Below are 8,621 nucleotides of genomic sequence, written 5' to 3'. Positions count from 1 at the left end.
ATAAAAGTAAATTAAATGCACAGAAGATTGCAATGGTTTTACCTAAATTAATTGTTCCAAATTTGGAATTCATCAAGACAGTCATTTTTCCTCATAGATTAACTTTATAAGAAGTGAATGCTAAATAAGTTTTAACTTAAAATGTATACAAAAATTATTTAAACATTTTTTTAAAATTAGAGTTTATATAAGATTTGTCTGAAAAAGTTCTAATACTAAAAAGTTTGCAACCAGCATCCTAGGACATAATTTGTCTGGACATAGAGACTGAGCTGTTAAAGTAGCTGAATTTTCCTTCTTGACATGCAGTTTATCTCAGGCTTACATTCTTCTGGACTGCCTTATTCTTTTCCTCTCCAGTTCGAAGCAATTTCTTTATCTGTGGTAGCAATGGAAACAAGGTAGTTAACGTTCTACTGCCTTCACCAGGAGAGCCCACAGTCCCTTTCCCTATAAACCTGGTTTTTAAAAGTTTCTTTGGAGAGTGTGTATACGTGTGTGTGTACGAGCACGCACTCATGTGTGTGCCTATCTGTCCATTTGTTACTAACAGCATTAGAGATTGTCGTTCTTATTCTCTGTATGTATTTTTCTACTGTTAAAAAAATGAGGGGGCCCTCCCTGATGGTCTAGTGGTTAAGACTCTACACTGCCAATGCAGGGGGCCTGGGTTCGATCCCTGGTCAGGGAACTAGATTCCACATGCTACCACTAAGACCCGGTGCAGTTAATCCAATTTACAAGGAGAGAAGGTGGAGAGATCATTTTCAAAAGTCATTTCCTGAAATAAAGAGGGGAGGGAAGGCACAAGCGTGAGGGCAGTGAGTCATCAGAAGGCAGCCTGGAGGGAGCACGAGGCTACAGGCGTGAGCTGGGGGAGCCTTGCTCAATCTTCCACAGGCCTCTCAGATTAGCGAGCTGAGCAGGGTATTGAGCCCTTCCTATGTGAGAAGAGGGCATTGTGAGAGGTCCAGAGTGTACTGATGTACAGGGTGGTGGACAGCTGGAGGTTCAGGGGGAAGGCAGACAGACTGGTCCCGGGATTTTGGCTGGGGCCACTTCAATTCAGTTCAGTTCAGTTCAGTCGCTCAGTTGTGTCCAACTCTTTGCGACCCCAGGGACTGCAGCATGCCAGGCCTCCCTGTCCATCACCAACTCCTGGAGTTTATTCAAACTCATGTCCATTGAGTCAGTGATGCCATCCAGCCATCTCATAAGCTTCCTGAGATACCCGTTCCCCTCCTTGAGAGGAACACTCAATTTCCTGCCACAACTCAAGAAGAGCCCTGTTTTCCCCTCCTCAACTCGAGATTTGGGTTGATTCCCCTGCTTCGTCTCGAAAGGAATGCCGACGTCCCTGTCACCCACTCAGCCACTACCCACAGAGTCAGCTGCTAGAGTCATGATCTCCAGTTGAAGCTGGGGGCGGAATTGGTTTGCCCTAGTTGCCTGGCCATGGACACTGCAACCTCTTTCCAAACCTCCTTCTCAGTCTTCCTTCTGGATAGGGCCTCCTGAGTTGGTGATGCCACTCAACCATCTCATCCTCTGTTGTCCCCCTCTCCTCCTGCCTTTAATCTTTCCCAGCATCAGAGTCTTTTCCAGCGAGTCAGTTCTTCACATCAGATGTGTGAATGTGAAGTCACTCAGTCGTGTCCGACTCTTTGCGACCCCATGGACTGTAGCCCACCAGGCTCCTTCGTCCATGGAATTCTCCAGGCAAGAGTACTAGAGTGGATTGCCATTACCTTCTCCAGGGGATCTTCCTGACCCAGAGATAGAACCCAGGTCTCCTGCATTGCAGGCAGACGCTTTACCATCTGAGCCACCAGGGAATCAGATAGTGAAAGTATTGGAGTTTCAGTTTCAACATTAATCCTGTCAATGAATATTCAGGACTGATTTCCTTTAGGATGGATTGGTTGGATCTCCTTGCAGTCCATGGGACTCTCAAAAGTCTTCTCCAACACCACAGTTCAAAAGCATCAATTCTTTGGCACTCAGCTTTCTTTATAGTCCAACTCTCATATCCATACATGACTACTGGAAAAACCATAGCCTTGACTATATGGACCTTTGTTGGTAAAGTAATGTCTCGGCTTTTTAATATGCTATCTAGGTTGGTCATAACATTTCTTCCAAGGAGTAAAATGAGGCTCACAGGGTTGCTTGGACTGTGTGAATGTGGACTTAGGCTAGACAGGGCCTTACCACTTGGTCAGATAACACACACCTCAGGCACCCTGCACAGGGATGTGAACTGGATCGTTGGAAAAGGCAGCACTTCCAAGATGGGCAGTGGAAGAGGGCAGAAGGAGCAGAAGGGGGCAACTCTACAACCAGTGTAGCAGCCCCAGGCCCTGAGAAGAATCATGGGGCTCCCAACCTGGACCTGACTCAAGCAATTGCAGAGAAGGTGGTCAAGGGGCAACTAGGAGGCCCTATCCAGAAGGAAGACTGAGAAGGAGGTTTGGAAAGAGGTTGCAGTGTCCATGGCCAGGCAACTAGGGCAAACCAATTCCACCCCCAGCTTCAACTGGAGATCACGACTCTAGCAGCTGACTCTGTGGGTAGTGGCTGAGTGGGAGGATGATATTCTAGATAAAGCCTAGACTGACAAGTCCCACTAGAGCTTTGAAGAAAGATTAGGAAAGCAGAACCACAAGATGCCTGGTTCCTCTTGTATAAAATTTAAAGTCTCACATCACTACTGACTTATTCTAAGTCTTGCTGTGGTTAACTGCCCCATCATTTGCTCCCTTTGTTGTCTTCTATTTCTTAAGAATTAGGAATGCATTGCAGGGATGAAGACTGGTCAAGAAATCAGACTGCCTGCTTTCATTACTCTAGCTTCGTCACTTATTATCTGTGTGGTAAGGCAAGCTTTTTAAATGTCCCCGAGTTTCTACTCCTTTATCTGTAAAGTTGAACTACTGACAGAAAGAATACATAATATGATTAAATGAAATCATGCATTTAGGGACTTCCCTGGTGGTCCAGTGGTTAAAGACTCCACTTTTCAAATGCAGGTGTGGTAGGTTTGATCCCTGGTCAGGGAATTAGGATCCCACATGCTGCATGGCAGGCCCCCCAAAAGTATCAAGCATGTAAAGACCCTGGCACAGGGTAAGGGTTCAATAAACATTTGCCAGTTGTGATGGTAAAGCTAGAAATAATAGTAGCAGTGGGAATAATGATAGTGACAAACCAAGTGGCAGTCAGGTGCATGTTTTGGGGATGAAGAGTAGAAGAAGCTGGGAATGCTGCCCTATAGGATTGGTGTCCAGAGGAATCAGAGAGGCAGAGCTTCCTACCGTGGTTAATCTCTGGGCATCTCATCAACCCAGGTTGGTTCCCTTAAGCCGGCCCACAGCTCTGGAAATCCTCCCTTGCTTCGGTTTCTACATTGAAACCGTGTTAGTGGAGTCCTTCCCCTGCTGGGGCCCTGACCCATCCAGTACTGATGGCGGTTTTGCATCTTTCCATCAGTCTTTTGTGCTGGTCCTCAAACCAGCACCTTCTTCCAACTTGCTCCCCATCCTTGGCTTTGGGAACCAGCATTTTCCCAAGCATTCAAGTGTGACTAGTTCTTCCCTCTCCCTGAGCGCCCACAATCCAACGTCCTGAGACTCTACATTCCTACCCCACAGAATACCTCATGTCCTCCCCCTCATCTCCTTTCCCATGGCTTCTCCTTTCCATTCAGATTCTTCTTACTGCCCACTTGGGCTGGGGAGAGGGCATCCTAACTAGACTCCTAGGCTTCAGGTTCCTCCTCTGCACCCTTCATTCAGCCTATGATTTATTGTCAGATTAATCTTCCTAACTCTGGGGCTTTCAAAATTTTTTGGCCGTGACTCACAGTAGGAAACATATTTTACTTTACTACCCAGTACACACATGCTAAGTCACTTCAGTCGTGTCCGACTCTGTGCGACCCCATAGATGGCAGCCCACCAGGCTCCCCCGTCCCTGGGATTCTCCAGGCAAGAACACTGGAGTGGGTTGCCATTGCCTTCTCCAATGCATGAAAGTGAAAAGTGAAAGTGAAGTCACTCAGTCGTGTCTGACTCTAGCGACCCCATGGACTGCAGCCTACCAGGCTCCTCATTCCATGGGATTTTCCAGGCAAGAGTACTGGAGTGGGGTGCCATTGCCTTCTCTGCAGTACACACATACAAAACACAGAAAGAACCATTGCACTCTACTATTTTTTTTATCATGAGACTCATGAAATTGACTTTGTGACCCACTAACAGATCATATCTCACAGTTTGAAAGTACTGCCCCCACAACAGATTTAATCTTGTCACTACCCCCAGTGAAAGCTGTCAACAGTCCCCATCATTGACTGAAGTCAGTACAAGTTGTTTAACCTGGCATTCAAAGGCTTTGATAGGATGACCTTGATTTGTCAGTCTAAGCATTTATGTCATTTTCACCTCTCTGAGCTTTAGTGATCTAATATAGAGAAGAGGAACAACAATATTTCCCCAGCATGAAGGCCAGGGGTAGACCAGATGATGCATTTAGCTTCCTCTTTAAGGGCTAGGATTCTGGGAGTGTATGTGCCCAGTACCCAGTCACCAAACATATCTCCTCTCTGGTCTTTGTACACTTCCTATACCTGTGTCATCACTTCCCATTGCTTCATTTAGCCATCGTCCTCCATCTCTATCCTCCTATGTTGAAATCCCATCAAAGTTCAGCAAAGGCAAAGGACATAGGAATAAAAGGTTAGAAAATACTTGAGCAATTCAATTAGTGTACTGAGGGTGAAGCCACTCAGGCTGGTATGTTACACACAGATGGGAAGATGAAACTAAAAAAGGGTAGGTGAGATTATGCCAAACTCAGGCCCTCAGGCTGAGATTTCATCTTAATTTAGAGGTCACTGAGAGTTTCTGAACAGGTGTGATATAGCTAAAGGTGAGGTTTAAGAAAACTGATCTACCTGGAGCTGGGGCAACAGAGGTTATTTCAGTAGTAAAACTGATATAGCCCAGATGAAGCTGGTCTCATGAGAGGCCAGGTCATGGATGGATCCTATAAATTCAGGCAGGCAGCACCATGGAGGTTCAGCTATGGCCACAGATAAGCATTCTGGAGAGCAGATGGAATATGGTGACAAGTTATAAGAAGCTGACTCGAGCAGAGGGACAAGAAGGTGCCTGGCTTCTGCCAACTCTGGCAACACAGTGCAGGGGCCCAGCCAGGAATGAGGACTCAGGGCTAGGGGGCTGGTCCTTGACAGGGCTGCTGAGAGCAGAGCTTAGGAAACATACCCTTTACTCAAATATATAAGACAGTTTCTTTGCCAAGCAGTTGCATATTGATCTATCTGACTCCCAAGCCTGAAGTCTGAATGACACCCAACTGCTTCCAAGGTCTCTGAGGACAAGAAGCAGATTCTCTCTCCTCCTGAAACCTGGCATAGTGCTTATCCAAAGAAAGGCAATGCCAAAGAATGCTCAAACTACTGCACAATTGCACTCATCTCACATGCTAGTAAAGTAATGCTCAAAATTCTCCAAGCCAGGCTTCAGCAATATGTGAACCGTGAACTTCCTGATATTCAAGCTGGTTTTAGAAAAGGCAGAGGAACCAGAGATCAAATTGCTAACATCCACTGGATCATGGAAAAAGCAAGAGAGTTCCAGAAAAACATCTATTTTTGCTTCATCGACTATGCCAAAGCCTTTGACTGTGTGGATCACAATAAACTGTGGAAAATTCTGAAAGAGAGGGGAATACCAGACCACCTGACCTGCCTCTTGAGAAATCTGTATGCAGGTCAGGAAGCAACAGTTAGAACTGGACACGGAACAACAGACTGGTTCCAAATAGGAAAAGGAGTATGTCAAGGCTGTATATTGTCACCCTGTTTATTTAACTTCTATGCAGAGTACATCATGAGAAACGCTGGACTGGAAGAAGCACAAGCTGGGATCAAGATTGCTGGGAGAAACATCAATAACCTCAGATATGCAGATGACACCACCTTTATGGCAGAAAGTGAAGAGGAACTAAAAAGCCTCTTGATAAAAGTGAAAGTGGAGGGTGAAAAAGTTGGCTTAAAGCTCAACATTCAGAAAACAAAGATCATGGCATCTGGTCCCATCACTTCATGGGAAATAGTTGGGGAGACAGTGAAAACAGTGTCAGACTTTATTTTTTTGGGCTCCAAAATCACTGCAGATGGTGACTGCAGCCATGGAATTAAAAGATGCTTACTCCTTGGAAGGAAAGTTATGACCAACCTAGATAGCATATTCAAAAGCAGAGACATTACTTTGCCAACAAAGGTCCGTCTAGTCAAGGCTATGGTTTTTCCTGTGGTCATGTATGGATGTGAGAGTTGGACTGTGAAGAAGGCTGAGTGCCAAAGAATTGATGGTTTTGAACTGTGGTGTTGGAGAAGACTCTTGAGAGTCCCTTGGACTGCAAGGAGATCCAACCAGTCCATTCTGAAGGAGATCAGCCCTGGGATTTCTTTGGAAGGAATGATGCTGAAGCTGAAACTCCAGTACTTTGGCCACCTCATGTGAAGAGTTGACTCATTGGAAAAGACTCTGATGCTGGGAGGGATTGGGGGCAGGAGGAGAAGGGGATGACAGAGGATGAGATGGCTGGATGGCATCACTGACTCGATGGACATGCTGCTGCTGCTAGGTCGCTTCAGTCGTGTCCGACTCTGTGCGACCCCATAGACGGCAGCCCACCAGGCTCCCCGGTCCCTGGGATTCTCCAGGCAAGAACAAATGGAGTGGGCCTGGGTGAACTCCGGGCATTGGTGATGGACAGGGAGGCCTGGCGTGCTGTGATTCATGGGGTCGCAAAGAGTCGGACACGACTGAGTGACTGAACTGAACTGAACTGATAAATATTTGTTGAATCAAATTGAAAAGAGATTATCATTCCTATCACCCCACAGATAATTGCTGCCTGTTTGTCTGCACTGGTGATTCTTGGTGTCCTGGGCCTTATACTGTTTAACTGAAAAAGCTCAAATACTAAAGCTCTGTGACTGATTATACTGATACTCTGAGTTCATTAATCTGGGCTTCCCTGGTGGCACAGATGGTAAAGAATCTGCCTGCAATGAGGGAGACCAAGTTCAATCCCTGGGTCAAAAATATTCCCTGGAAAAGGGAATGGCAACCCACTCCACTATTACTGCCTGGGGAATTCCATGGACAGAGGGTAAAGTCCATGAGGTTGCAATTTCTAAATGAGTTTCCCAGGTGGCTCAGTGGGAAAGAATCCACCTGCCAATGCAGGAGATGCAGGAGACCCAGGTGCAATCCCTGGGTAGGGAAGATCCCCTGGAAGAGGAAATGGCAACCCACCCCAGTATTCTTGCCTGGGAAATCCCATGGACAGAGGAACCCCAACAGTCCATGGGGTTGCAAAAGAGTCAGACATGACTTGGTGATTAAACAACAACACATTTCTAGATGAAAGGCTTCAGGTGTGCCTTCCATGACTGATGGTGTGTGTGAACAGCTAATGGAGAAATGAGCGTTGGTGCTGTCTTTCATCCCAAGGCCTTGGGGTGGGGGTGGGGTGGGCAGAGAGAGCTCTGCTCTGCAGCGAACCTGAACTGGACATTATTGTGAGATTTGTTTCCCCTCAGGCAGGGGGAGAAACCTGTCTCTTTTCATGTGTTTTCATGTGCCCAAGGTATTCAGGAGAGGGGAGGAGCCACTCAAGGAGCAGCCAGGATTGGAGGAAGCTGAGAATGTGTGGGTGCTGAGGGCTCTGTGTGGGCGCTGCGGGCTCTGCGTGGGGCCCCCACCAGGTGGGAGCTAGCCACCCTGGGGGTGAACAGGGAACGCCGACGGCCAGGAAAAGGGTGTAGAATTGTTTTTCTTGGTAAACTCTCCATAACCATGTATTATTCATACTCCCTGGGTCTGAGTTATTCAGTCAATACTTATTATGGGATTTCCCTGGTGGTCCAGTGGCTAAGACTCTGACCCAGGTTGGGAAACTAGATCCCACACACTGCAACTAAGACCCTGCACAGCCATATAAATTTACTCACTAAAAAACATTTATTTACTAAATGCCCCTCTGCTAACAGGAAAGCAGAGGGAAGACAGGTTTATTCCACTTTTGAGGCTCCAGTGCTGTGCTGTGCTTAGTTGCTCAGTCGTGTCCAACTCTTTGTGACCCCGTGGTCTGTAGCCCACCTCCTTTGTCCATGGGGATTCTCCAGGCAAGAATACTGGAGTGAGTTGCCATGCCCTCCTCCAGGGGATCTTCCCCAACTTAGGGATCAAACCCAGGTCTCCCACATGGCAGGCGGATTCTTTACCAGCTGAGCTACCAGGGAAGCCCTTTTGAGGCTCCTATTTAAAAAATAAACAAAAGGCTAAGCAAAATTTAAAAACCATACTATATTTTAATGTGTTTTTGAAATTAAAATTACATGATGAATACTATCTTTTTTCCCTCTTGTAACTACAATTTTGTGTCTGAATTCATAACCTCATTTGTAGGTAGGGCAGAAGTCCAAATTTGAGGCTCCTTATGAATATGAGGACTGGATCTTTTGCCCCTAACTCCCCAGGCCTCCCCCCTTTGTTCCCTACCAGGTCCTGATGCAGAGAGGACTG

The 8,621-nt window shown here is 46.5% G+C and overlaps 1 non-coding gene across 1 annotated transcript; it reads left to right on the top strand.

Annotated features, from left to right (window-relative positions):
* The first annotated feature begins 618 nt into the window (after positions 1–618).
* Positions 619–691, top strand: TRNAG-GCC. The gene has a single exon. It is a non-coding gene; the product is annotated as a tRNA-Gly (tRNA).
* The last annotated feature ends 7,930 nt before the right edge of the window (positions 692–8,621 follow it).

Source organism: Bubalus bubalis, chromosome 11 (genome assembly GCF_019923935.1).
Source record: "Bubalus bubalis isolate 160015118507 breed Murrah chromosome 11, NDDB_SH_1, whole genome shotgun sequence".
NCBI lineage: Eukaryota > Metazoa > Chordata > Mammalia > Artiodactyla > Bovidae > Bubalus > Bubalus bubalis.
The sequence above is the reverse complement of the archived record's forward strand: the minus strand, read 5'-3'. Positions and strand labels throughout refer to the sequence as shown.